The following is a 27,974-nucleotide window of genomic DNA, read 5'->3' on the forward strand; positions in this document are numbered from 1 at the left end:
AGCAATTTCTTTCCGTTATTCCCATTTAAAATTTTTTACATATAATTCTGGGATAAAAATAATTGTACACATGTTACCCTCATTTAAAAAATTAACACCTTGGTAGTTCTTTAGAGACAGAGTTATTGAGTCAGCAGAAATAATTTGTTTAAAACTCTTGAAGTGTGTTTCTGGGTAATATTCCCAAATCCTGAAAGTGCCTTTAGGAAAAAAACCACGATATTTATTTTCCTTTCCTCAGATCCCAGTATAGAATGTGGCACAAAATTGGTACTTAATAAAAAGGTTTTTAGAGCAGAACTGACCGGTATTGCTTTGAGAAATGGAACCATTTTACAGTCCTAAGCAGCGCTGAAAATACTATCGTAATAGCATTGAGGATAGTTATTCTAAAACATTTCTAAATTTTAAAACTAGCATTTTCTCATTTCATTCTGCATAAATTTTAACAGTGAAAATGAGCATTTTTATATGTTTATTATCTACTTGTGTTTTCATTGTGATACATATCACTGTGCACTTCTAAAATATTGGCAAAAGTTCAAGTTCAAGTGAATAAACTGTGACCTCTGTTTGGTGCAGCATTTTGGCCTGACGACACTTATGAACTTGAGGTGAAGCTGCTTTACCCATTCTGAGCAAAGCATGCCTGCTCACTTACCTCTTGCTTCCCTCTCACAGGCAATTTCACATCAGGAGGCTCACATTCTGAAAAAAAATAGGGAGCAAATATCTTATTAATAAGTCACATATATAAGGCCATTAGGGGAAATACAGACACAGGAAGCCGCATATAAATACTCCATGATTGTGCCAATAGCTTAGTTAGTTTTAGTTTTAAGTTTTAGTTTTAGTTTTAAGTTAACACATTTTTGTCTGTTTTGTTCTCTAGCGTATACTCAGTTCCTGGCCTATAATATGTTCTCAATAAACATTCTTAGATGAATGACACAACTGACAGACAAAAAAAATTGAAGGATCAGGTTCAGATTTAGGGTGACAAGGCCCGGTGTGTGTTATAATTCAGGAGAAGACTGGTAAATGTCCTGCTTTAGAACCTTCTAGGAACAATGACTCAGATCACCAGTTCTCCTATTCTCTTCCTTATCTCATTTTTCCCAAACCCCAAACTCTACCCCGGCTCCTCTGAAAATTCCAGTCCAAAGTCAGCAAAAGCACCTTTGTCCTCAACCTCTCTGCAGACTGGTCCTTCCCCTTCTAGCTTTCCTGGACTCTTCCAAGGATGCCCCAAAGGCTCTGCTTCCACACAGCCCTCTGAGGTGTGGTGCTCTTCTCTCCCACAGCCCTTTCACTACAGGACCTGCAGGAAAGGGCCTGCTTTCTCCTCATTGCTGCTTTCAGATCATACTCCTCTCGTCCTTTCTAAACCCTGCAGCTTTGAGGCACATCTCTGCAGATTTTATCAGCCGCTACTCTTCATTGTTGCTGTCATGTGTGGATCCCCTACAGATTCTCCGTCATTTCTAGATGTTTTTAGCTCCTGACTCACTACCACTCTGTCCAAAATATCCCTGTCTTACATTTGTAACAATCTGAACGTTCATGTAGATGATCTTTCCAACACCCTAGCCTCAAGGTTTTTTAAATCCTCCCCTCTGATGATCTTACGGTGCACACTACCTAGATCACTCGCTCCCATGGCCATTTCCTGACTTGGACATCACCAGTGAGGACAGACCCTCAATTATCTCAGCAGCATGCGTCACATCCCTAACCATCACTTCCTAATCCCTTAGCAGCTCAGCTCCAACCATCTTTCAACCCCACCAGGTTCTCAATCTGCTGATCTGATGTCCTCAATGACCTTTCTTGAACTACCTAGGCTAGACCCATGATTACTCAATATAATCACTTCCGTGCATACACTCTCAACTCCCTCACTCTCTCTAGCTTTATTATTGTCACTTGAGAACACCAAGGTCTGACTTAATCCACCACATGCTTGCTTGCATTTCTACAGTGAGCATGGCCAAAGAAATGTACCCAACCATGAGAACTGAACTCATCCTTAAAATTTATCACTGGGAACAACAAACTGCTCCTTATATGATGCATGACAACCATTTCCTATTTCATTTACCTTCCCATTCTCTTCTCCTTTCTCCCCAAACTCCAAGCATCACTTTTCCATTTTTATTCTTGGTTTTCTATTCATGGAGGAAATCAGGCTTCAGAATAGAATCTTGCAAACTCCCACTACCATGTCTATTCACTTTCTGGCATCTGCACCCACATGCTTTGTGTCCCTGATGCTCATATAAGTGAACAAACCGTGATCCCATCTAAGGCCACCCCCTCCTTCTGTGCACTAGATTCCATCACCTCCCACGTGCACAGGGATAGATTTCAGCTATCCCCTGCTTTAGACAGAATCGCTTTAATTAATTGTGTTCTTGTCCTCACTCCCCTCTCCAGCTACCACATATTTCTTTTCTCTCTTGGTACCAAAACTCCTCAAAAGGAGTGTCTAAATTATAAAATCGCTAGAAGATAAACAAGGGAGAAAGTCTTAGATAACTTTGGGTTTGGTGATGACTTTTGAGATACTACACCAAAGGAGACCCATGAAAATTAATTAAAATGAAAAACTTCTGCTGTGGGGGGCATTGGCAAGAGAATGAGAAGACAAGCCACAGACTGGGAGAAAATATTTGCAAAAGACACGTCTCATAAGGGACTGTTATCCAAAATGTACAAAGACCACCTAAAACTCAAGAATAAAAAAACTTGATTTAAAAACAGGAAAAAGATCTAAACAGACACCTCACCAAAGAGGATATACGGATGGCAAATAAGCATATGAAAAGATGCTCCACATTCTTTGTCATCAGGGAATTGCAAATGAAAACAACAATGAGACACCACGACACACCTGTTAGGATGGCCAAAATCCAAAACTCTGATAACACCAAGTGCTGACAAGGATGCGGAGCAACAGAAGCTCTCATTCATTTCTGACTGGAATGCGAAATGGTGCAGCCACTTTGGAAGACAGTTTGGCAGTTTCTTATAAAATGAAACATATTCTTACCATACAATCCAGCAATCACATTTCTTGGTATCTGCCTAAAGGAGTTGAAATCTTACATCCTAAGAAAGATCTGCACGTGAATGTTTATAGAAGTTTTATTCATAGTGGTCCAAACTTGGAAGCAACCAAGAAGTCCTTCAGTAAGTGAATGGATAAACAAACTATGGTGCATCCAGACAACTGAATATTATTCAAGACTAAAAAGAAATGAGCTATCAAGCCATGAAAGGACACGGAGGAAATTTAAATGCATGTTACTAAGTGAAAGAAGCCAATCTGAAACATCTGCATACCCTATGACTCCAAGTATACAATTTCCTGGAAAAGGCAAAACTATGGAGACAGTAAAAAAGATCAGTGAGTGCCAGGGCATAGGGAGAGGGCGTAATGAACAGGCAGAGCACAGAGGATTTTTATGGCAGCGAAACACTTCTGTTTGATTCTTATACTCTTTTGCTTAATATTTCACTTTTAATAGGATATTAAGTTTACACTTCATTTGTGACAGATACATCCACCTCCACCCCCCACCAAGATAGTTATTTTCTTGCTAGATACCAGCAACCAAACTTGGATTATAGTTTCCAGCTGCTCTTGCAAGTAGGTAGGGCTGTTTGAGTGGCTTTTAACAATGGAATCTGAGCAGAAGTGACATGTATGTGTCCTTGGTGGGGAAGATGTGCTTGACTCTTTCTTTTGGTTTCATCTTCCAATGATTTATTGAAGACAAGTGTGGCAACTTTACTGAAGATCATAAAACCACAATATAGAGTCTAGGTCTTTGAATTACCTCTTGGAGGAAAGCTCCCTTGCTGAACAAGAACATCTGTTTTAGACTTTCTATGAGAGAAAAGTAAATTTTCTTCATGTTGAAGCCGTTAGGCAGGCATGTTGGAGTTTTTTTGTTAGAGCAGATAGTATTGCCCTAACTAATAAATAATTCTCTAATAAAATCAAATGTCCTCTGTAGAATATGGATGATAAATCTAGCGTGCCATGGAAATTCTTACATAAAATTTTAAAATTTTCATGTAATATTGTGAGTAGAAAAAGCTGGAATATATTCAAAAATATTCATTTTACTTCATAAAAGTAAGTTGTATAATTGTCAAAGATCCCTCATTCCTATTCTTTGACATGCCTACTTTCAGAAAATATATTTCTCTTGTTTTTCATAGATAATGAAAAAGATAATGTATAATTTATGCTTATGTTTTGTAGGAAACTGGTAAAGTTTACTAAATTCAAAAGCTCTGTGGTAATGATATTCTAATAACCGAGTGCTTTTTAAAAAAGCACTTGGGATTTGTTAAGTTTATCTCATTAAAATCAGTAACGTTATTCTAATTCAAGATATCAATTAATTGATTACTGCCATGGACAAATTTAACAAACATTCAGGAAGCGGCATAGATAAATTAGCATTCTAAAACTCTTCAAGATTCACACTATGGTCAGAACACAATCCTAAATTATTTTTCAATTTTGTGTTTTTCTAACTGCATTTTAAAATATTTTACTCATCATCTTTCACTGCATCATTACTTTAAAATACCAAAGCCACTGTTCTGAAAATATATTCATATATGTGCATAAAACCCTTAAAAATTTTTTCAACCATCCTGTATACCCATACACATATATATATATATCCAGTCCTTGTTACTCATGGATTCTGTATTTTTGAATTCATCCTTTTGCTAAAATTTAATTGTAACCTCAAAATAAATATTTGTTGGCTTTTTTGCAGTCATTCACAGACATGCCCAGAGAAGCAAAAAATTTTAGTTACTTTCCCAGCTGAGGCTGCACAAGACAATGCTCTCTTTTCTTACTTCAGTTCTCTGGCTGGAATCAAGCTCCCTTTTTTGTAGGTTTTTGTTAGTGATTTTGCTATTTAAAATGGCCCCCAAGAACAGTGCTCAAGTGTCAACTACTGTTCTGTTAAAAGATAAACTGAGGCATATCACACATGTTAAGAGTTTATTTGAGCAAAAATTGATTTGAATTGGGCAGTGCCAAACAGGAAGTGGTTAGGAGTACACAAACAAGAGCTGAAGCAGTGCAAGGATGTTATGCATGGGATGTAGCTTTAAGGCTGGTTAGCTCTTTGTGATTGGTTGTCCTTAGGTTTCAATGCCAAAACCTTGAGACATTTCCCGGATTAGACTTTGGTTTACCTACAGAGGCCACCAGAGCATGAGAGTCCCCTGAGTTTAATGACCTCCTTGTTTAATTAATTTAACAGTTCCTAAGCACCGGAAGGCTATGATGTGCCCTTATGGAGAAAATACATGTGTTAGATAAGCTTTTTTCAGGCATGAGTTACAGTGCTGTTGGTTAGAGTTCAATGTTAATGCGTCAACAATAGATATTAAATATCAGTCTCTGAGACCCTTTCAGTGGATCGGTGAGTTTCTCCCTTTCTAGACTACATATCTGAATAAAACTGATTTTTCTTCATGTATTTATTTAAAGTGAAAAAATTTATTGCAATAGATTGATTCCAAAAGCAGATAAAAGAATCTAGCTGTCTTATATTAAACGAGACATTAAAAAGATTTTCAACAATGCAAAACAATACCATTCTTCTCATTAAATTATTTTTTCTTTTGGTAAATACAATTAATTTTGTTAAAATTATGTTTATGTTGTCAGTTTATTTGTTATAAAACATTATTTATGTTAACCTCTAATGGGTTTATCATTATTAAATGGATTAATAAGAATTTTTCTAATATGATAAATATTGATAAACAGGACCAGTGGCATGCTGGTACTCTGATTCTCTGGGAAGAAAAAGTTCTGATCTGAGGTATTTGACAATTTCCTTGTGATACACACTCCAGTGATGTGCGATGGTAAACAATTAATAACTTGTTCTCTGAGAGAAGTTACAACATAAATGTCTCCATGTACAAGTGACACAACCTTGAAACAACAAATCCTTGAGTTGGAACTTCATTCATTAATATAAATGGCTTTTAAGCTGAATTAACTATTTTTTAATACAAGAAGATTACTTCAATATTTTTACACTTTTTATAGTACAATGACACACTTTATAATCTTCATTATTAATATTTTTTAAATCAACAAAGCAAAAAATCAAGCCTTACTTTGTAGCATTTGTCAATTGCTGTGGTGTAAATATTCCTTCCATGGCCAATTTCAAGCCACCAAACTATCATCCAACAGGCAGTGATGAAGACATGTTGGACAGCACAACAGGATGTAGTATTTCCACCTTACAGATAGACCAGAAATAACTAACCTCAAAAAAATAGATAACAGAAAGTTGTAGTAAAATGGAGAGTGATGAGTTTTGAGGATTTATTATTTTGGCTTTAATATAAATTATTTTTTGTAAGTATATGCAATTTATTTTTTAATAATGAACCTTTTTAAAAACTGGCTTGCAAAATTCTTGAAACTTTAACAAGCGTCCTTGCCAGCTGGCTCTACCACATACTGAAATACTGGCACCATGGGCATTTTCAAACTAAGAACGTGAGTCACTACATGCAAAGTTGAGTCAACGTCAGAATCAGTTCTAGAGAGTCTGTGCTCTTCCGTTCCAGCACATTCTGGATATGACCTTCATGAAAAGAAACTCACTGGAGCTTCCCTGGTGGCGCAGTGGTTGAGAGTCTGCCTGCCGATGCAGGGCACACAGGTTCGTGCCCCGGTCTGGGAAGATCCCACATGCCGCGGAGTGGCTAGGCCCGTGGGCCATGGCCGCTGAGCCTGCGCATCCGGAGCCTGTGCTCCGCAACGGGAGAGGCCACAACAGTGAGAGGCCCGCGTACCACAAAAAAAAAAAAAAAAAAAAGAAACTCACTGAAGGTCGCCCATGTCTCTAAGACAGTTAATGATCCCATCCTGAGACCAGCGTTTGAGAACTGCTGAGTTAGTGCCAAGTGAGTGGATTAGCTTTAAGTCTAGAGCCCGAGTGTGGATTGATGATGACCTCCAGAGTTCCTGCAGTTCAGAATTTGATCTGATTAAACACAAGGATGCCATACTTCTGAAATAATGAACCCAAGGGCGTTTGACAGAGGAAGTTAAGTATTCATTAAACAAGTGTTGAGAAGTGGAATAGAAGGTTCTGAGTGAGAAAAGGAGGGGAAGTAAGTTTGTTAAAAAGGACTTGAGATGAGTCCTATTAATTGTAATACTTTTACTAGAGTCTTCCATCTCTGCATGACAATGTTTATTTCTAGGTTGACGTTAACTTGTGCAATCGATAAACATGAGGGCAAAATGTAATTGCAACGTGTGATTGCAACTGCTTTCTAACTTATTATCACAAGAGAGGTCTTTTGTTCTGCTAAACAGTTGAGATGTTTGATATACAAAATGGGTCTAAAGGAAGCCTGAGGAGACTTGAGGTGAGCCAGACTCCTCCGCATCACAGAGACTTTGAATTGCGAAAGTAATCCAGGAGGAAGAGATTGAGAAGAATATGAGGAAGAGGGACAAGAAGAAATGATCTCAGAAGCTTGGGACCATGTGGCCCAAAGCATAAGGATGTGGAATGCTCAATATGAAATTGCCTTGTCCATGTCTCTTGCCACTCTTCTCTATTCTACACCTTCAGATTCCTTGCCCACATGTCTGTGCATGTGTGTCTTCTCACATGCTTGGCTGTGTGTATAGAGATGCAGCAGGAAGTGGCTTGCCAGAGGCTGGTAACTCAGATAACAGTGGTGAGATGACTCATAATTGAAATAACAATTCCGTAAGGGCAAGAATTTGGAAGAAGAGGTGACTGCTAAAAAATAAGCTTCTAAAGAATTCACAAAAATTTTAGGAAAACTTTGAACTTCCATAGAATATGAAATGGACATTTTTGGAGGGAATTCGTTTTTCAGTCTCCAGAAGCAGAGATAGCCTAATTTAAAGACAGTCACACTTTGACATCTCTCATGTCTTAGTACATTCAGGCTGCTAAAACATCACTGAATAGGTGGCTTATCCACAACAAATGTTCCTGAGTTCTGGAAACTGGAGGTGCAGGATCAGGGCTTCCCAGTTCATAGGTCCCATACAGGGTAAATCCAAAGACAAACACTCCAAGACACATATTATTCAAACTATCAAAAATTAAATACAAAGAAAAAATATTAAAAGCAGTAAGGGAAAAACAACAAATAACAAAGAAGAGAATCTCCATAAGGTTAACAGCTGATCTTTCAGCAGAAACTCTGCAAGCCAGAAGGGAGTGGCAGGACATATTTAAAGTAATAACGGGGAAAATCCTACAACCAAGATTACTCTACCCAGCAGAGATCTCATTCAGATTTGATGGAGAAATTAAAACCTTTACAGACAAGCAAAAGCTAAGAGAATTCAGCACCACCAAACCACCTTTACAACAAATGCTAAAGGAACTTCTCTAGGCAGGAAACACAAGAGAAGGAAAAGACCTACAATAACAAACCCAAAACAATTAAGAAAATGGTAATAGGAGCATACATATTGATAATTACCTTAAATGTAAATGGATTAAATGCTCCAACCAAAACACATAGACTGGCTGAATGGATAGAAAAATAAGACCTGTATATATGCTGTCTACAAGAGACCCATTTCAGACATAGGGGCACATACAGACTGAATGTGAGGGGGTGGAAGAAGATATTCCATGCAAATGGAAATCAAAAGAAAGCTGGAGTAACAATTCTCATATCAGAAAATATAAACTATAAAACAAAGACTATTACAAGAGACAAAGAAGCACACTACATAATGATCAAGGGATCAATCCAAGAAGAAGATATAACAATTGTAAATATTTATGCACCCAACATAGGAGCACCTCAATATATAAGGCAAACATGAACAGTCATAAAAGGGGAAATCAACAGTAACACAATCACAGTAGGGGACTTTAACACCCCACTTTCACCAATGGACAGATCATGCAAAATGAAAATAAATATGGAAACACAAGCTTTAAATGATACATTAAACAAGATGGACTTAATTGATATTTATAGGACATTCCATTCAAGAGAATACACATCCTTCTTAAGTGCTCATGGAACATTCTCTAGGATAGATCATATCTTGGGTCACAAATCAAGCCTTGGTAAATTTAAGAAAATTGGAATCGTATCAAGTATCTTCTCCGACCACAACGCTATGAGACTAGATATCAATTACAGAAAAAAATCTGTAAAAAATACAAAAACATAGAGGCTAAACAATACACTACTTAATAACCAAGGGAATCACTGAAGAAATCAAAGAGGAAATCAAACAATACCTAGAAACAAATGACAATGAAAACACGACAACCCGAAACCTATGGGATGCAGCAAAAGCAGTTCTGAGAGGGAAGTTTATAGCAATACAATCCTAACTTAAGAAACAAGAAACGTCTCAAATAAACAACCTAACCTTACACCTAAAGCAATTAGAGAAAGAAAAACAAGAAAACCCCAAAGGTAGCAGGAGGAAAGAAGTCATAAAGATCACATCAAAAATAAATGAAAAAGAAATGAAGGAAACTATAGCAAACATCAATAAAAGTAAAAACAGGTTCTTTGAGAAGATAAACAAAATTGATAAACCTTTAGCCAGACTCATCAAGAAAAAAAGGGAGAAGACTCAAATCAATAGAATTAGAAATGAAAAAGGAGAAATAACAACTGACACTGCAGAAATACAAAGAATCATGAGAGATTACTACAAGCAACTATATGCCAATAAAATGGACAACCTGGAAGAAATGGACACATTCTTAGAAATGTACAACCTTCCAAGACTGAACCAGGAAGAAATAGAAAATATGAACAGACCAATCACAAGCACTGAAGTTGAAACTGTGACTAAAAATCTTCCAACAAACAAAAGCCCAGGACCAGATGGCTTCACAGGCGAATTCTATCAAACATTTAGAGAAGAGCTAACACCTGTCCTTCTCAAACTCTTCCAAAATATAGCAGAGGGAGGAACACTCCCAAATTCATTCTATGAGGCCACAATCACCCTGAGACCAAAACCAGAAAAAGATGTCACAAAGAAAGAAAACTACAGGCCAACATCACTAATGAACATAGATGCAAAAATCCTCAACAATATACTAGCAAGCAGAATCCAGCAACACATTAAAAAGATCATACACCATGATCAAGTGGGGTTTATCCCAGGAATGCAAGGATTCTTCAATATACGCAAATCAATCAATGTGATACACCACATTAACAAATTGAAGGAGAAAAAACATATGATCATCTCAATAGATGCAGAGAAAGCTTCTGACAAAATTCAACACCCATTTAAAAACCCTTTAGAAAGTAGGCACAGAGGGAACTTACCTCAAAATAATAAAGTCTGTATCTGACAAGCCCACAGCCAACATCGTCCTCAATGGTGAAAAACTGAAACCATTTCCACTAAGATCAGGAACAAGACAAGGCTGCCCACTCTCACCACTATTATTCAACATAGTTTTGGAAGTTTTAGCTACAGCAATCAGAGAAGAAAAAGAAATAAAAGGAATCCAAATGGGAAAAGAAGAAGTAAACTGTCACTGTTTGCAGATGACATGATACTATACATAGAGAATCCTAAAGATGCTACCAGAAAACTACTAGAGCTAATCAATGAATTTGGTAAAGTAGCAGGATACAAAATTAATGCACAGAACTCTCTGGCATTCCTATACACTAATGGTGAAAAATCTGAAAGTGAAAGTAAGAAAATACTCCCATTTACCATTGCAACAAAAAGAATAAAATATCTAGGAATAAACCTACCTAGGAGACAAAAGACCTGTATGCAGAAAATTGTAAGACACTGATGAAAGAAATTAAAGATGTTACAAATAGATGGAGAGATATACCATGTTCTTGGATTGGAAGAATCAACATTGTGAAAATGACTATACTACCCAAAGCAATCTACAGATTCAATGCAATCCTTATGAAACTACCATTGACATTTTTCACAGAACTAGAACAAAAAATCTCACAATTTGTATGGAAGCACAAAAGACCCTGAATAGGCAAAACAATCTTGAGAAAGAAAAACAGAGCTGGAGGAATCAGGATCCCTGACTTCAGACTGTACTACAAAGCTACAGTAATCAAGACAGTATAGTACTGGCACAAAAACAGATATATAGATCAATGGAACAGGATAGAAATCCCAGAGATAAACCCATGCACATATGGTCACCTTATCTTTGATAAAGGAGGCAAGAATATACAGTGGAGAAATACAGCTTCTTCAATAACTGCTGCTGGGAAAACTGTATAGCTACATGTAAAGGAATGTAATTAGAACACTCCCTAACACCATACACAAACAGAAACTCAAAATGGATTAGAGACCTAAATCTAAGACCAAACACTGTAAAACTCTTAGAGGAAAACATAGGAAGAACACTTTTTGACATAAATCACAGCAAAATCTTTTTGATCCACCTCCTAGAGTAATGGAAATAAAAACAAAAATAAACAAATGGGACCTAATGAAACTTCAAAGCTTTTGCATAGCAAAGGAAACCATAAACAAGACAAAAGGACAACCCTCAGAATGGGAGAAAATATTTGCAAACGAATCAATTGACAAAGGATTAATCTCCAAAATATATAAACGGCTCATGCAGCTCAGCATTAAAAAAACAAACAACCCAATCCAAAAATGGGCAGAAGACCCAAATAGACATTTCTCCAAAGAAGATATACAGATGGCCAAGAAGCATATGAAAAGCTGCTCAGCATCACTAATTATTAGAGAAATGCAAATCAAAACTACAATGTGGTATCACCTCACACCAGTTAGAATTGGCATCATCAGAAAATCTATAGACAACAAATGCTGGAGAGGGTGTGGAGAAAAGGGAACTCTCTTGCACTGTTGGTGGGAATGTAAATTGATATAGCCACTATGGAGAACAGTATGGGGGTTCCTTAAAAAAATAAAAATAGAACTACCATAGGACAGCAATCCCACTACTGGGCATATACCCTGAGAAAATCATAATTTAAAAAGAGTCATGTACCACAACGTTCATTGCATCTCTATTTACAATAGCCAGGACATGGAAGCAACCTAAGTGTCCATCAACAGACGAATGGATAAAGAAGATGTGGCACATATATACAATGGAATACTACTCAGCCATAAAAAGAAACGAAATTGAGCTATTTGTAGTGAGGTGGATGCACCTAGCGTCTGTCATACAGAGTGAAGTAAGTCAGAAAGAGAAACACAAATACCGTATGCTAACACACATATATGGAATCTAAAAAAAAAAAAAAGAAATGGTCATGAAGAACCTAGCGGCAAGACGGGAATAAAGATGCAGACCTACTAGAGAATGGACTTGAGGAGGGGGAGGGGGAAGGGTTAGCTGGGACAAAGTGAGAGAGTGGCATGGACACATATACACTACCAAATGTAAAATCGATAGCTAGTGGGAAGCAGCCACATAGCACAGGGAGATCAGCTCGGTGCTTTGTGACCACCTAGAGGGGTGGGATAGGGAGGGTGGGAGGGAGGGAGATGCAAGAGGGAAGAGATATGGGGATATATGTATATGTATAACTGATTCACTTTGTTATAAAGCAGACATTAAGACACCATTGTAAGGCAATTATACTCCAATAAAGATGTTAAAAAAAAAAGCGACAGTCACACTTCGACATCCTTCATGTCTTAGTCCGTTCAGGCTGCTAAAACACCACCGACTGGGTGGCTTATCCACAGCAAATGTTTCTGAGTTCTGGAAACTGGAGGTGCAGGATCAGGGCTTCCCAGTTCATAGGTCGCACCTTCCTGCTGTGTCCTCACGTGGTGGAAGGGCCAAGTGAGCTCTGAGGGGTATCTTTGAAAAGGGCACTATCCCATTCATGAGGCCCCACTCTCATGACCCATCACTTCCCAACAGCTCCATCTCTTCATCCCATCACATTGAGCAGGAGGATTTCAACACAAGGGTTTGGAAGGGGCAGGAATATTCAAGCCATAACACCCTGGTTCAGGAGTGTCTTCTACTAACCTTTCAAAGCTCGTAAGAGTAGTGACTCATTACATTGGTCTGGTCTGATGGTTCTTTTTTGTTTGTTTGTTTGTGTTACCCCACCACTCGGCTTGCAGGATCTTAGTCCCCCCACCAGGGATCTAACCCGGGCCCCCTACAGTGGAAGCATGAAGCCCTAACCACTGTACCACCAGGGAATTCCCAAGGTTTGATGAAAATTTGACCATTCGATAGACTAACTTAACTGAGGAAATTTAATCTGTGCCTATTGCACCTTTTTGGCTTCCTGTTTCAAAATGTAAATCTAGTTTTATTCAATTGCAGTTTAATCTCTGGATTCATAGTCCATGTTCATTATTTTCTAAAGCTGAGTGTATGTTTGCATGTGCGTAGGTATAGGTACATCTATGTCTACATCTAAGTTTATGTAACTATCTGTAAGAGTGCTCATTTTAATGTGAGGCTTCCCTAAATATTAAGACAAACACTTTACAATGGTATCACCTACACTACTAGTCACACATCGTTTGCCAAAATAAGAAAGAAATCCTAAATTCAATGTCCTAGAAGCAACTTGCTTTCAATTTCCTGTAATTTAAAACTAGCAACGGCCAGCAGGTGTAACCAAGTACATTTCAACTGTCAGACAGTTTCAGAGAGAGAAATAAAATCACTAAGGTAACCAGCTTCTAAAAAACCCTGTGAATCGTGAAGGCATTTTCACATAACGTCAAACCTAAATTATACTTGGAAGACTAAAATTTTAAACTGCCTCCTTAAAAGTAGGATTCATTTTCCACTATTGTCTGTTTCCCAAGGCTGTAAATATGTATTTAGCATTTGTGCTATATTGGCTTCTTTTTAAACCCAAAATAAAAACAAAATAGTGAGATGAAAAAAATATTTCACTGTTCTTGTAGCAAAGCTAGTCAAAGAAAGGTCCCAAAACACGTCAGTCAAATTATGTCAAATGTGTCCCTGGCCACTTTAATACAATAAGTGACATACTGAGAATTGATGATGAAATGGAAAATTTGAACCGTATCTTTATCCTGGGGGAGAGAAAATATTGTATCTCAATTCATATGCTTTCTTTTTCTGCCTCTATGATTGCGTTCCTCAGCTAGAGACGTACTGTGTCCTCTTCATAACCATTACTCAATTCTATTTGTGTTCCTGCATCTTCTACACGGCCATCGTCCAGCCCAGCCATGCTCGTCACACACCGTATCAGTCCTCACCTATCACACACACACACTCAATTTATCTGATGCATAGCTTGTTTCAGATAGCTGTCATCTGTTGTAAATAAAGTCCCAAATGTTGCCTTGCTGACTGTTCCCTACAGATAGTACCAGGCACGTCAAACAAGTAATGCAATTGTACAGTGATGTGACTTCCTTCCGTTTGTCATCATACCACGGGCAGAAGGCACTGTACCCTGACAATGGGTTTGGTGACTCGGCACTGCAGACCACCTGCCAAATTTCACAAAAATATCCCTTGTGTCTTAGGACACCGTTTATTTCCCCCAAACTGATGGATAATAATAATTCCTGGGAGCCTCCAGAGCATTTTGAGATGAATGTTTATGTACTTTTAAGCCTTCATGCTAATGCACAAGTTGCTGCTGCATGGACAGAGGGGAAATTGTGAATGAAACAAGCAATTTGTTCTACTTTCCATATTCAACTGACAGAAGAGAAGGCCCTTTTCTAATGTTTTTCTCTGTCATGGACTGCTGAGAAGTAATGCAGACAATGATGGTGGTGGCATGATAATTTTCTGCAGCTTTCTGAAGCTTGCCAGTTGCAAAATTACTCCTGGTGCAAGTTAATAAATAATGTATGCACTGTTAATAGATTCAAATTCTTAAGTTCCTGTTAGAGAGAGACTGTGCGAAATCATCAGAGAAGTGCTGTATTAAATTGGAGTGGGTAGGAGGAAGAGAGAGGTTGAGACAGAGAGAAAAAGAGAGAGGAAGAAAACTGAACATGTGTTCAAGTCACAGACGCTATTTTTACTGTAAAAACCTAAAGCTAATAAATTTTAAGCAATCAGAAAATTTTGTTCCAGGCCTTGAATATTTTTATATAACATTAAATATTTATATTTATATAATTTATGTTTAAATTCCCTTCCAGTTTGAAAATTAATATCTCATATTCCCAATAACTTTATGAAAATTAATTCCAAATATCTGATTTCTTTGTTTTGCTTCCTGATACTGACGTCTAGACTACCTTTTTTTTAACTTAATGGAAATACATTTATATATACATAATATATATATACACACACTTATATGTATATATATCTCATAAATATCTGTATCTGACTTTCATCTCAATACCACTTAAACCTATTACGCGATGTTATACACAGTAATTGCGTCTTTTTTAAAACTTTCATAATATAAACCTTCATGTTGTATACAGGTCTACTTACAGGGATCAGCAAACTTTCTCTATAAAAGACCAGATAGTAAATAGTTTAGGCTTTGCAGCCGTGTTGTCTGTGTCACAATCACTCAGCTCTGCCACTGTAGTGAAATCAGAAGGTGATTGATAAACGAGTCAGGGTGACTGTGTTTCATATCTGGGTCATAGTTTGCCATCTCCTGTCCTAAGGAAAACGTAACCTGATACAAATTATTGGAATACAAATTATTCCAAATTTCTCCTAAAATCCCCCAGGCTATTGCAACGTTTTTTGAAGGCTCTGGAAGTTCTCCACTGGCTGAAAAAGCATGTCACATATTGTACGTTAGAGGCACAAAGACTGCCCCACCCTCTTCGTGGTGCACGTGGTAGCTTGCTCGGGTACCTGCTAGAACAGACAGGAGTCCTTTCCCCTCCTGCACAGGTGGTCGCTCTCCATGGCAGGTTTGCATTCCCAGTGCAGGAGGGCACCCGGCACCCATCCTCCTTAGGCAGGATGGGTGGAGGGTAGCTGCATGTGTGTGCACACAACCCTTTGGCTTCTGAAGAACAACGGCTTTGTTAGGTGCTGCCAGTGAGACGGGGGCACAGTTGGGAGCTGGAAGAATAAGCATCATACGCTGTCTCTTCTCTGTTCAATGAGCTCCTTCCTGGGTTCAGCGTGGAGAGCTGATACTATTATCCCCATGGAGAAAAGGACCAAAATGATAGATATGTGATCAATGAACATATAAAAAATTAACAAATGCCACAGAAGAGAGTGCCTTAGACTGACTACAAATCAAGGTGCTTTGTATCTTTCTTTTAACAACCTTTCAATACACTTGTTTGATTTCAGCAATACGAGGAGACAGCATTTTAAGACGACTTTTCATCTCCTATATCATGGGAAGTGCCCTTTCAAAGTCTAAACAAAATAATGTCATCTGTGTCTGTGTGTCACCCAGCTTGGCATTATGCTCCAAAGAGTCAAATGGATCTGTTAACCTTCGATGCCACTTTGGATCCAGGCTGGTGGCTGTGATGAAAGTTTCTTCCTTCAAATGATTTTCAAACACACACCCAAACCCACGGTGACCAAGTGCCCCCTCCTCTTGTCCTTCATGTTACCCTCTCCTGTGATGATGAAGGAAGGATTTTTAAATTTAAATATTCAATAATGAGTTATATTTTATATTAAAATGGAAGCAAACCATAAACACACGAACACTATCAAATCCAAAACAGCACCCCCCTAGGGTGTATGGCCTGAGTGTCTCCCTGCTTCTCAGATTTGTTGAATGCTCATTTCACCCGGTCCAGGCGGGCTGCAGGAAAATGAACTTGCAAATCACCAAGAGAATTGGTTAGTGCCCCACTGCTGATTGTGTTGCACAAAATATCTAGTGTAACGCTGAGTGAACACCCAGAGCAATCGCATCAAAAACTCTTAACCTCGCTACCCAGGGAGAACCGGTGGGCTGTGGGATGACTCACTGCTTCAGACTGCACTTTACAGCTTTGATTTCTACTGATACTTTAAAATTAATTAATTAGTTTATTTTTGGCTGCATTGGGTCTTCATTGCTGCACGTGGGCTTTCTCTAGTTGCGGCGAGCGGGGCTAGTCTTCGTTGCAGTGCACGGGCTTCTCATTGTGGTGGCTTCTCTTGTTGTGGAGCATGGGCTCTAGGCTCATGGGCTTCAGTAGTTGTGGCTCTCAGGCTCAGCAGTTGTGGCATGCGGGCTCAGTAGTTGTGGCTTGCAAGCTCTAGAGCACAGGCTCAGTAGTTGTGGAGCACAGGCTTAGTTGCTCCACAGCATGTGAAATCTTCCCAGACCAGGGCTGGAATCCATGTCCCCTGCATTGGCAGGCAGATTCTTAACCACTGTGCCACCAGGGAAGTCCTTCTACTGATGTTTTAAAACATTGTATATACGATAACGTGAGAAAATATTTGTAAGATTACCTAGAAGTTAACTTCTGATCCTGGAGCGGTCCTTGCTTCTCTTATCTATCCTTTGCTGCAATTCTTGCTCTCCTCTCTTGCTCCTTTGGACAGCTGTATTGCCACAGTGTAGGGGTAATGAAACAACAGGACCAGCTGCTGGAGTAAATGGAGCAGAATCCTTGCACATCCTCCCGTGAGAACATCTGCGAGTTTGGGAGGTCCCCACGATAACCCTCAGGTTGAAGGAACTAGGCAAAGCTGTTATGCTCACAGTTACAGTGTATTACAGTTAAGGCATATAGATTATAATCAGCAGAGGAAACAGTGTGTAGGACAGGTCAGGAGACACCAGGCATGGGGATCCCAGTCGTCCTGTCCCAGGGAAGTTAGGCCAACAGTGATTATGTGTCATAGCAGTGACATGTGACAACACTCAAGGAGTATTGCCAGCTGGGGACACTCACCCACTCACCGCTGTCCAGAGATTTTATTGTGGGTCAGTCACATGCACATAACTGGCCCCCCACGTGGCTGATCTTAGTCTCCAGCTGCTCCAGATGTCACACTGATACCACCTGGCCAAGGCCCCCCCATAGAACACACTGTTAGCATAGATCTCTCCATGAGGATGCTAAAAGTTGTAGGCATCCCACATTCCTTAGGGAAGTCCTGGATGGTGACTTCTTTATCGCTCAGCTCCTCTAGGCACCATTCACTGCCATGTTTCATGCAATCTGTTCATTTTTTAAACTGAAGTATAGTTAATTTACAATGTTGTGTTAGTTTCTGACGTACAGCAAAGTGATACACATCAGTGATTCAGATATACAAATTATTCTTTTTTCGGATTCTTTTCCATTATAGGTTATTATAAATTTTTGAATATAGTTCCCTGTGCTATAGAGTAGGACCTTGTTGTTTGTCTGTTTTATATATAATAGTGTGTATCTGTTAATCACAAACTCCCAATGTATCCCTCCCCCACCTTTCCCCTTTGGTAGGATTGTTTTCTACGTCTGTGCGTCTGTTTCTGTTTTGTAAATAAGTTCATTTATGTCCTTTTTTAGATTCCACAAATAAGTGATCTCATATGATATTTCTTTTTTTCTGTCTGACTTACTTCACTTAGTATGATGATCTCCAAGTCCATCCATATTGCTGCAAATGGCATTATTTCATTCTTTTTACAGCTGAGTAGTATTCCGTTGTATATACGTACCACATCTTCTTTATCCATTTATCTTTCAATGGACACTTATGCAACCCTTTCATTTTTGCCACTGCTTCATCCTTGAATAACCAGTAGAAGATTAGAATCTCTCTGCTCTTCACACTGACTCTCATTCTTACATTTTCCTCTCATTTTCATTTAGTTTGAATTTATTTTAGAAAAGAACAAAGATGGATTTAAAAATCAAATTAAAATAAAGCAAAGGGGGATGCACTATAGTTGTCATATTTTTATTTGTCTACATGGCAAACAAAGATAAGGGTCCCACTGGAAATATTATAGGATAGAAAATAATATACTTTCCTTCTTCAATAACTCTCTAGATGTCAATACAAGAAGGCCAAACATTTCGGGTTTTATGAGTGTAGTGTGAAAGCATACATCCGTATACCATTTGGTTCATTATCTCATATCCTTAATTATAACTCTTGGTTTTAGGATTTCTTTCTGATGCCTGCTTGTTGTCCCAAGTCTTTCATTATGGTTCTGCACCTTCAGCTTACAAAGCACTCAGAATCTATCCATCAATAATTTTTTGCAAGGAATACCTTCATTTCCCTTTGGTCTTACAGGAAATAGTCTCAGTAGTAAAGTTTTTTCATTATTGAACAACTCCCATGCACCTATACTGCTGTGCCGTAGAAACAGTGATAGAAATGGACTTTTTAATGCTGAGTAATTACTACCTCTTCCTCAAGCCCACACCAAAATTACAGCAAATGGGCCTTTAAATCACGAGGAATTTTCTCTTTTTTTCCCCCTTTAATTCTTTTAAAGATAATAGTAACTTTTAGCTATGACTAATTGAAGTTCATATGCATGGGGTAAGACATTCTCTGATATAGAAGTAGAAAACCGCTAACGATAAGACGACGTTTAGAATTTCAGATCCGCCATTTTCTAGCTAGATAAGATATTTTCCCTGGATGCTTTCTTTTTCCTTCTTGTCTGAATAATTACCATCAGTATAAGAATTCCAAAGTTATTAGCTTGTTAAAAAGATTAAATTAGATCCAGCCACTAGAGTCTAGGTTATGCTGCAGTACTCAACAACTCCAAACTTTAGTATCTTATAACACAAACACCTGTTTCTCCCTCATGCTACTTGCAGATGGTAGTTAGTTACGGTTTCTGTTCCATATCTCCTTGCCAGTGACCCGGGTGATGGAGCAGCTGCCATCCCAAACACTATGAGTTGCTGTGGTAGAGGCGAATAGCTCAGTTCTGGGAAGTTTTTTTACCAGCCAAAAGCCACTGAAACAACACACACTTCATGTACCTGTTCTCCTGAAGCAGCACTGCTCCACTCAATTACAAGGGGCTCCAAAGTGCAAACTGCCCTTGGGAAGGATTTAGTGACCGAGTTACTGACTCCATCCCTAAGTCAGATATTTATCTAGATCATTGCTGAGCTCATAGTAAGGAATCACTGAAGTTTAGTATCATGGTTATTACTTTGCCACAAGACTATGAAGTAGTCACATTGCTGGCCTTTCAGCTCCTCTGAAGAGGGAGGGATTTCTAAGCAGTTGCTGTTACTTAATTTTACATTTGAGTTTAAACGACTTTAAAAATGCCCATGATAAATAAAAAGGAAAGAGATTATTTAATATAATGTGAAATGTGGTTTCACATTTTGTAAAAATAAGATTATACATCCCCTGCCCCGACACTCGCGCACACACGCACACTCAAATGTTCCTAGTGACTTTCTCTGATCTGTTCCCCCCACCAAAAAAAAATAACTAGTTTCCTTCAACTGATTACGTTAAACAACCATTAAAAAATTTTTGAATACAAATTGAAGCGGTTGTGTGACATTCTGTGAGTTCTCTGGTCGCCAGCCCCCTCCTAACAGGACATATTCAGAGCAAAGTACTCCCCATTTTAGACACAATCCCACGCCTTTAGCTCTTTGCATAGCTGATAGTCAAGGATTAAGGGAAAGCAAATGCCCTTTTGGACCTTTTATGTTTTCTCTTTTTAAGCAGTAGTGAGGAGTGGTTGCAGTGGTGAGAGATGAGCCTTCATACCTTTTTTTTCTTTTTTTAAAAATTTAACCTTTATTCCGGCTTTGCCTGACATTTTAGCTGAAGAGTAATCAGAGATCGCATTTAAGGTTTCGTCACGGAAGTTCTTTCGTCTGAATTTCCCATTTTATTTTCTTTGAGGCATTTAATTTTGCTCAGTTGGTGAGTTATTTAAGCTCAAATTCCTGTATTCCAGTCTTCTCATTTAATATACCCAGGTTAATAGGAACAACCATTTAATATGTACCACTTTTAAGTAGTAATTCTGAACTCTGACAATCCCATTTCTTGAGATTTAAAAGGAAAGGGAACAATGGTCTCACTTAAAGTAAGTAGAAATCATCCTCCTGAAAGTCTCTCTTTTTTTTTTCACAATTATTGTTTTGATTTGGTCAGAAGTCCCAAAGGCTGGCAAAGGAGTTTACTTTTATCTTCAAAATTACTCTTATCACTTTCTTCTGAACATCTGCGAGGTAAATCAGGCATAATAGAGTTCAAATTTTATAGTACATTTCAAATTGACTGCTTTCATCACAGCCAGACCAAAATAAGAAGAGCGTCATGGGGCTTCCCTGGTGGCGCAGTGGTTGAGAGTCCGCCTGCCGATGCAGGGGACACGGGTTCGTGCCCCGGTCCGGGAAGATCCCACGTGCCGCGGAGCGGCTGGGCCCGTGAGCCATGGGCGCTGAGCCTACGCGTCCGGAGCCTGTGCTCTGCAACGGGAGAGGCCGCAGCAGTGAGAGGCCCGCGTACCACAAAAAAAAAAAAAGAAGAGCGTCATGAAAACAACAAATATTAAGAGTATTCTGATTTTCACTCCCTTTAACAGTATTAGTCATGTAATACTCTAAGGATTATGAAGAATAAATTATAAAAGATTATGTGATTAGTTATTAATTCTTTCCCTGCAGGATTGAGAACCAAAGGATACTATAATATCTCCTCATTATAGAAATATGCACTTCCCTAGTAATATAATCAATTCTCATTGAGGCATGGTAGTGAAGGATAGGCATAAAGCTGAAAAATGAATCTGACAGTTGTTTTCAAATCTCCTTTTAGCCAAGTGTTTCAAATCTCTCCCAGTCCATGCCTTTTATTAGAGTTTATAACATCAATCGGAATTAATAGTGTGATTTTTTGCGGGTCAATTTACATTTTCTGTTTAGCTTTCTAAACTTGAATTGTGGACTGCAGTCTTGTTCTGCGTTCATCACTCCATTGCATCCCATAGTTTTCTTGCGGTTAGATTATATAGCTACCAAGTGATAAATTCGCTGTTGCTACTAAAATGATATGAAGATTTGTTTGAGCTTTCTATCACTAAAATATATTTTACACTCATTTATCTATTAATATTACACTTTTATTGAGTGAGCATTAACATCCACATAACATACACAGTAGCAAATTAAAAAATACAGAAGCACATAGGATTAAGTAACACTAATAATATAATTTCCTGCCTGACACCTTCCTAATGCCTGAATGCCTGTCATCACCTTTTTCAAAACAATTTTTGTCTTCTCCCCCTTCCTCTTATGATTTCCCAAAGTCTAAACAATATGATTTACTGTCTATTCATAAACTTATCAACTTTATTCAATGTCTATTGATTTCCTGCTGAAAAGATGGGGATTTAGCTCAATAACAATAGCCCCCTCTATTTTTCCTCTGACAATCAATGTTTAAAAGAAACGTATTATTTTAATTATATCATTTGTTGCTTTTATCCCTGGAAATGATGTATTCTTTTTCCGTAATTTTAGTGAGCATCACAACATATTTTATGAAAAATGAGATCATAAGTGTCACAGTTTGGGAGTTTCACTTGTGGTTTTTTTTTTTTCCCATTATCAAACTGATGGCATCATATTATGAAAAGGTTGTTTCAAACCACACATTTCAGCAAGAAGTTTGTTAATTTTTTATAAATTTTGAGAAGAAATATAAAGTATTAGATATCTGTATGATAGCTTAATTTAAATCTCTTTCTTCTATTAAAAAATCACTTTCTCTGGGGGACATGTTAATAAGCGGTGAGATTCAGAAACACTGACAGAACAGTACAGACAAAAGGGAAACACAAGGCTAAGAGAACAAGGAACTGGAGAACAAGCTTAATAACAGAAAACAAAACAAAACAAAACCCAGTAGTTGACTTTTCTACATGAAAGATCAGCACAATTGTACAATCATGAGAAAGTTGACCTCCTAACTTTAAAGCTTCACTTGAGCTTTCTTGCTGTATAAAGTGAGTCAGGAGATGAGGACAATTTATTTCTTTAATGAAATAAACAGCAGTACTAATGAACGGTAACCTATATGATTAATACGTGCTTTACATATACTATGGTACTCATATAATTTCACGTTACGTACATATCTATAAATCTCAGTAATTGGTACACTATTAACTGTTGAGTATTTTTTCATTCTTGTTTCTACAAAACCTACACCACACCTGTGTATAAGGTTAGTGACCTCAGCATCAGTACTGCTCTGTGAAGATGTGCAGACTCAGATGAAGGTGTGCACCTGAAGGGCACACGTAAGTGTCGACCTTCCATTTCTGAAAGCTTTGTCAAATTATCAGTCTGCCCCTTCTGCTCAATTCTATTTCAGGTAAGAGTTATATTTTTCAGAAATACAAAGGCTCACAAACAGAAGTGCAGTATTAAAGCAATTTCCAGTCTTCTGTTTGCACATCGGTGTATCCTGGACCAGGCTACCAAAATCTGAAACCTCCCTGCCAAAAAAAAAGAAAACAAGCAAACAAAAACCCAAAATCTCTTCCATAGTATTTTTCTTGGTGGGTTAATAAAAAAAATTATCTTAACCTCTGAATTTTTTCTTTACTTATTTAAATAATTTTGCCCATGAGTCATTTCTGAAAGTGCACATGAAGACGTATGAGAGAATTACCTAAAATTGCTATTTAACAAGCAGCAGGTTCAATTTATCAATATGCAAATAGAAGTAGAATTCCCAACAAGCAAAGGTGCGTGTTAGATGTGTTGAAAAATCACAAAACAAAAGAAGTTACAGTACCTGTTTGCGAAGAATTTACAGTTTGTTGGTCGGCAAGACACGTAGATAACTAATCTTAGTGCAGGACTCACACGTAAGCACCCTCAGAGAGATGTGAACAAGACAATAAGAATATCACCATACATCATTTTAGGGAACTATTTAATGCATGGAAATAGATCATGAAATATATTAGGATTAGTCCAACATTGAAAAACTATTCTGTGCAGAACATCTTAACATTATGAATTAAACCAAAACTTAATCTAATTCTCAATATATACTGAAAGCTTCCTAAAGGCACATAGAGGATTTGGAAAAAAAAAAAACAAAACTGTTTTTTAAAATAGTTTTTTGTTTAAAAATCTATTTTTGTTAAAAAAACACTACTTTTTTTAAAACTATTTTTTTTTAAAAACACCTCTCTGTTAAGTAACACAGTTTATGTTACGCTATTTTGCATGATATGAACTTTTTGTTTCAGTATTTTTGAAAGCTAGTAAAAATATGTCCAGTTGCTTAGGGTTCAGAATCTAGGAAATTTAATATGAACATCCCTTCACTAATGAAAGTGCTTATGCTTCTTTTCTCGAAGCTTGTTTTCCGCATGACCCCACCCGACAATGTCAGCTCTAAACTTAACTATGTCTCCATCCTCTGATCTCTCAGCACTGAAGAGAAATCGGTGCTTTTCCTGACTTTTTGCATTTTGACTCATTAAGTGTCTATGCTTATGGTTTCCTCCAGAGAAATGATAACAGTATAATATGTGCCTGAGAAATAATAGAAATTTAACAAATATTTGTGCTTATTGAAAACGATGAGGATGCTAAAGGGAAATCTATATACTTTCTTGCAGATTATTAGGAGGAATCAGAACAAGGATTTATCAAATATCAATCTAGCCAACCTGCCAAGGGATGCATTTGTCCCACATTTTGCTTATTTTAAAGTTAATTTTTAACTTGCAGACTTTCTGGTAGTCAGTCAACAGAGCCCCCATCTCATATAAAGAAGATTTTTATATTATAACTGGGAGAACATTTGCTTTTGTATCTGTTCACCAGTTCTTAGTAGATCCTAGTATTAACCCCAGTCTCCCCTTGACCTTTGCTACCAGGAACCATAATATCTTTGACTCAGGAGACAGAGGGCTCCTACACATTTCACAGAAACCCATCAGAAAACTCTTATCCCTAGGTGGATGTTTGTCTAGTGCTTTGCAGACGAGCTGAAACCCCTTTTGTGATATTGATGGAGTAACTCCTGGTAGTACCATCTTAATCAGGACTAGAAACAAACAGTCCCTGGCTGTGAATTAAAAACGCATTTAGAAAGCTGTCTCTCCTCTTTCTCAGTTATCTTTAAGCCGTCTTGCCAGAGTTGAGCTTTTAGGAAAGCAAAAAGTATCTTGTATAAGATTTTAACACAAACACGTTTTCTTTTCTTTTTGAAATAATGTGTATAGAATACAGCACATCAGACTTGAAAAAACAGCCTCAGCAAACAATAAGGAAATGTAACAGCTGTAAATCACACCATTGGATACTGACTTCCAAGTTTATTATATGATCCCAGGCCATCTCTGGATGTGAGTTTAACTTCTTCTACTTAACCATATTCTGCTCATAAATGTCTTAACAGTACACCTTCAGCATATTTTTCAGGTGCTGATTAATTCCCTATAAGAATAGAGAAATAGATATTTGCTACTCTGAGTGTCGTCTGCAGGAGAGTTGCCCTCAGCTGTGAGCTCGTTAGATATGTAGAATTTCAGGTCCCACCCAAGGCTTTGTGGTTTCGAATTTACATTTTGCACAGTATTTCTGGGTGATCCACGTGTTCATCACAGTTTGGGAATCATGGGCACGTATGACCCCCTTCCTTAATTTTATTTCCCTCTTTTCCTACATGAATCTGCTATTACTATACACCCGCATAGCCTGGGTCAGTTATGTTGAAGAAAGTAAATGAGGAAGGTGGGCAGGGGGCAGCGATGGACCACAGACGCCGTGTGTACATGATCAGAACCAGAATTCAGTGGCTGGTGGCTCACCGCTTGCTCAAATGACGAGGCAGCACATCATTCACTTTCAGGTAGAGAAACATTTCTTAAATATATTTGTTCCTGCACTCTGATCTCTGTGCAGAAGATAACCATATTTCTCTGAAAAACTTCTGATGAGCATAAAATGGCTTTCATAGTGGATTACATCACAAGAACAGCTCCCAAGCGATAACCAGAGGTTCTTAGCTTGGGCAAGGTGCAACTCAGTGAAACAGTAGGCTTCACGTGATTCAGTATTAAAACACAAGAGTCCTATGAACGCTCACTTCATATGTACTTAAGATGCTCTATTTCCAAAGAATAGTCTCAGGATGGACAGTTAATATCAAGCATGGAATAATTAGTTATTGCTACCAAATAGTTTCTGAAACAACCACCAAAAGGCTGTATTCAGGTCTAGGCCATGTTTGAGTTACATTTCCTCTGTGTTGGGCTTAAATATTCCCCCCACACAGTCCAGTTCACTGCAGCTACACGATAGAGAGACCTCCTGATTCTCAGGTCGCTGAGGCGATGGAAGGTGGGTTAGCCTAGGTAGGCTAGGAGATGGTGAGGAGTCACTAAGGGATCTGCTGACTCCGGATCACCACAGTCAGGTCTCACAGCTCCTGCAAACAGAACCTACCAGATGGTTCTTCCCTAAACTCCCAACTTTTCACTCCTTTAATTCCAACAGATCCTGTGATTTGTTGCTTTCTGAGGATGTAAACATGTCCTCTGGTAGGCACAAATAGCTTCTATCTTAAATGACAATTTGAAAATAAAACATATTTCAGAAGCCAAAATGGTTATATGCCTAGTATTCTTAAAAAGGGTTTAAAGATAGCTCCAGAAATTTTGGACTTAATTTGAACAATTACAAATACAACATGCTTTTCTAATTTATTCTTACAGGGGAACATTTGAGAGGGAAATACACAGTGAGCCATCACCTCATAGAAAATTTCCGAAAGTACAAGGGAGCAACCAGTTGGTTTTTTTTTCTTACACATGCACGTTCTTATGTTGAAATTGGTTTCTAGGTAAAAATATATGATTTATGTCTCAAAATGTTCTGACTATAATGAGCCTTGAAAACACACATGTAGCTCATTCTAAAAGGAGAGTCACACAATTATACTATAAGAAAGAGCTTTTAAATAAACTAAAAAAAATCAGGAAATGATTTAGCTACATGTTAATGATTCTTTGCTACTTTCTGAACCAATAGAATTTTTTTTTTTAGCAAGAGTTTGCAGAAGAAAGTTTCACCTAGCAATACTGTGTATCTTTTATTGAGAAATAAGAGTTGACGAAAGGCGTCCTTGTTTATAAAGATTTCAGTTTTGATAGAATTACAATGACTGCCATTAGGCACTTGACCCAATTTGGTAAAGCAATAGAGACATTTCCTATCATAAAATAGAATAAATTAGATATTAGGATTATGTAAGACAATGAGACATAGCTGAAAAGAATCCAGATAAATTGTTTCTTTTCCGACCAATAGTTTCTGTGTCTACTGGTGTACCGTATTTCAAATACTAGAAGTCCATTAAGTTACTAACTTGCCTTGTATACTAAGGCTAAGATATACCTTGTTAAGAATTAAAGAGCAGGGCTTCCCTGGTGGCGCAGTGGTTGAGAGTCCGCCTGCCGATGCAGGGTTCGTGTCCCGGTCCGGGTAGATCCCACATGCCGCGGAGCGGCTGGGCCCGTGAGCCATGGCCACTGAGCCTGCGCTTCCGGAGCCTGTGCTCCGCAATGGGAAAGGCCACAACAGTGAGAGGCCCGCGTACCGCAAAAACAAAAAAAAACAAAAACAAAAAAAAATCAAGGAGCATGAAGCATTGGCGTAACAAGGAAATAGACTACTTCATATATTTTCAATAACTTTGCCTCATAAAGTCTCATAAACCTTAATATTTACCCCCAAATAGATAACTAGACTATTTTTTTTAAGTTTAAAGGGCATTCTAGAACCATAAAAAGTATCCTTTTATAATGTTATAAGTTCATTTTGTAACATTGGAAAAATAGTATCACATTGTGGCCAAATGTTGCTCTGTATTTTATCGGTTTGCTAATAAAAGTAAAATAAAAACTTATATTTTTGAAGAATCTTTATTGAATGTTGAAATGAATGTCAGAAAAAATAGCTGGTATATGGTCTTTAACAGTTCAGTATGCTCTTTGAATGGCAGAGGTAATTTGTT

At 37.9% G+C, this 27,974-nt stretch overlaps 1 long non-coding RNA gene across 1 annotated transcript; it reads right to left on the reverse strand.

Moving 5' to 3' along the window:
- Positions 1-667: 667 nt before the first annotated feature.
- Positions 668-27,382, reverse strand: LOC307197171. The gene is made up of 3 exons (XR_013831343.1): positions 27,356-27,382; positions 23,733-23,814; positions 668-708 (listed from the first exon to the last, which is right to left on the reverse strand). It is a non-coding gene; the product is annotated as an uncharacterized lncRNA (long non-coding RNA).
- Positions 27,383-27,974: the final 592 nt, after the last annotated feature.

This window comes from Stenella coeruleoalba, assembly GCF_951394435.1.
Source record: "Stenella coeruleoalba genome assembly, chromosome: 14".
NCBI classification, from domain to species: Eukaryota; Metazoa; Chordata; class Mammalia; order Artiodactyla; family Delphinidae; genus Stenella; species Stenella coeruleoalba.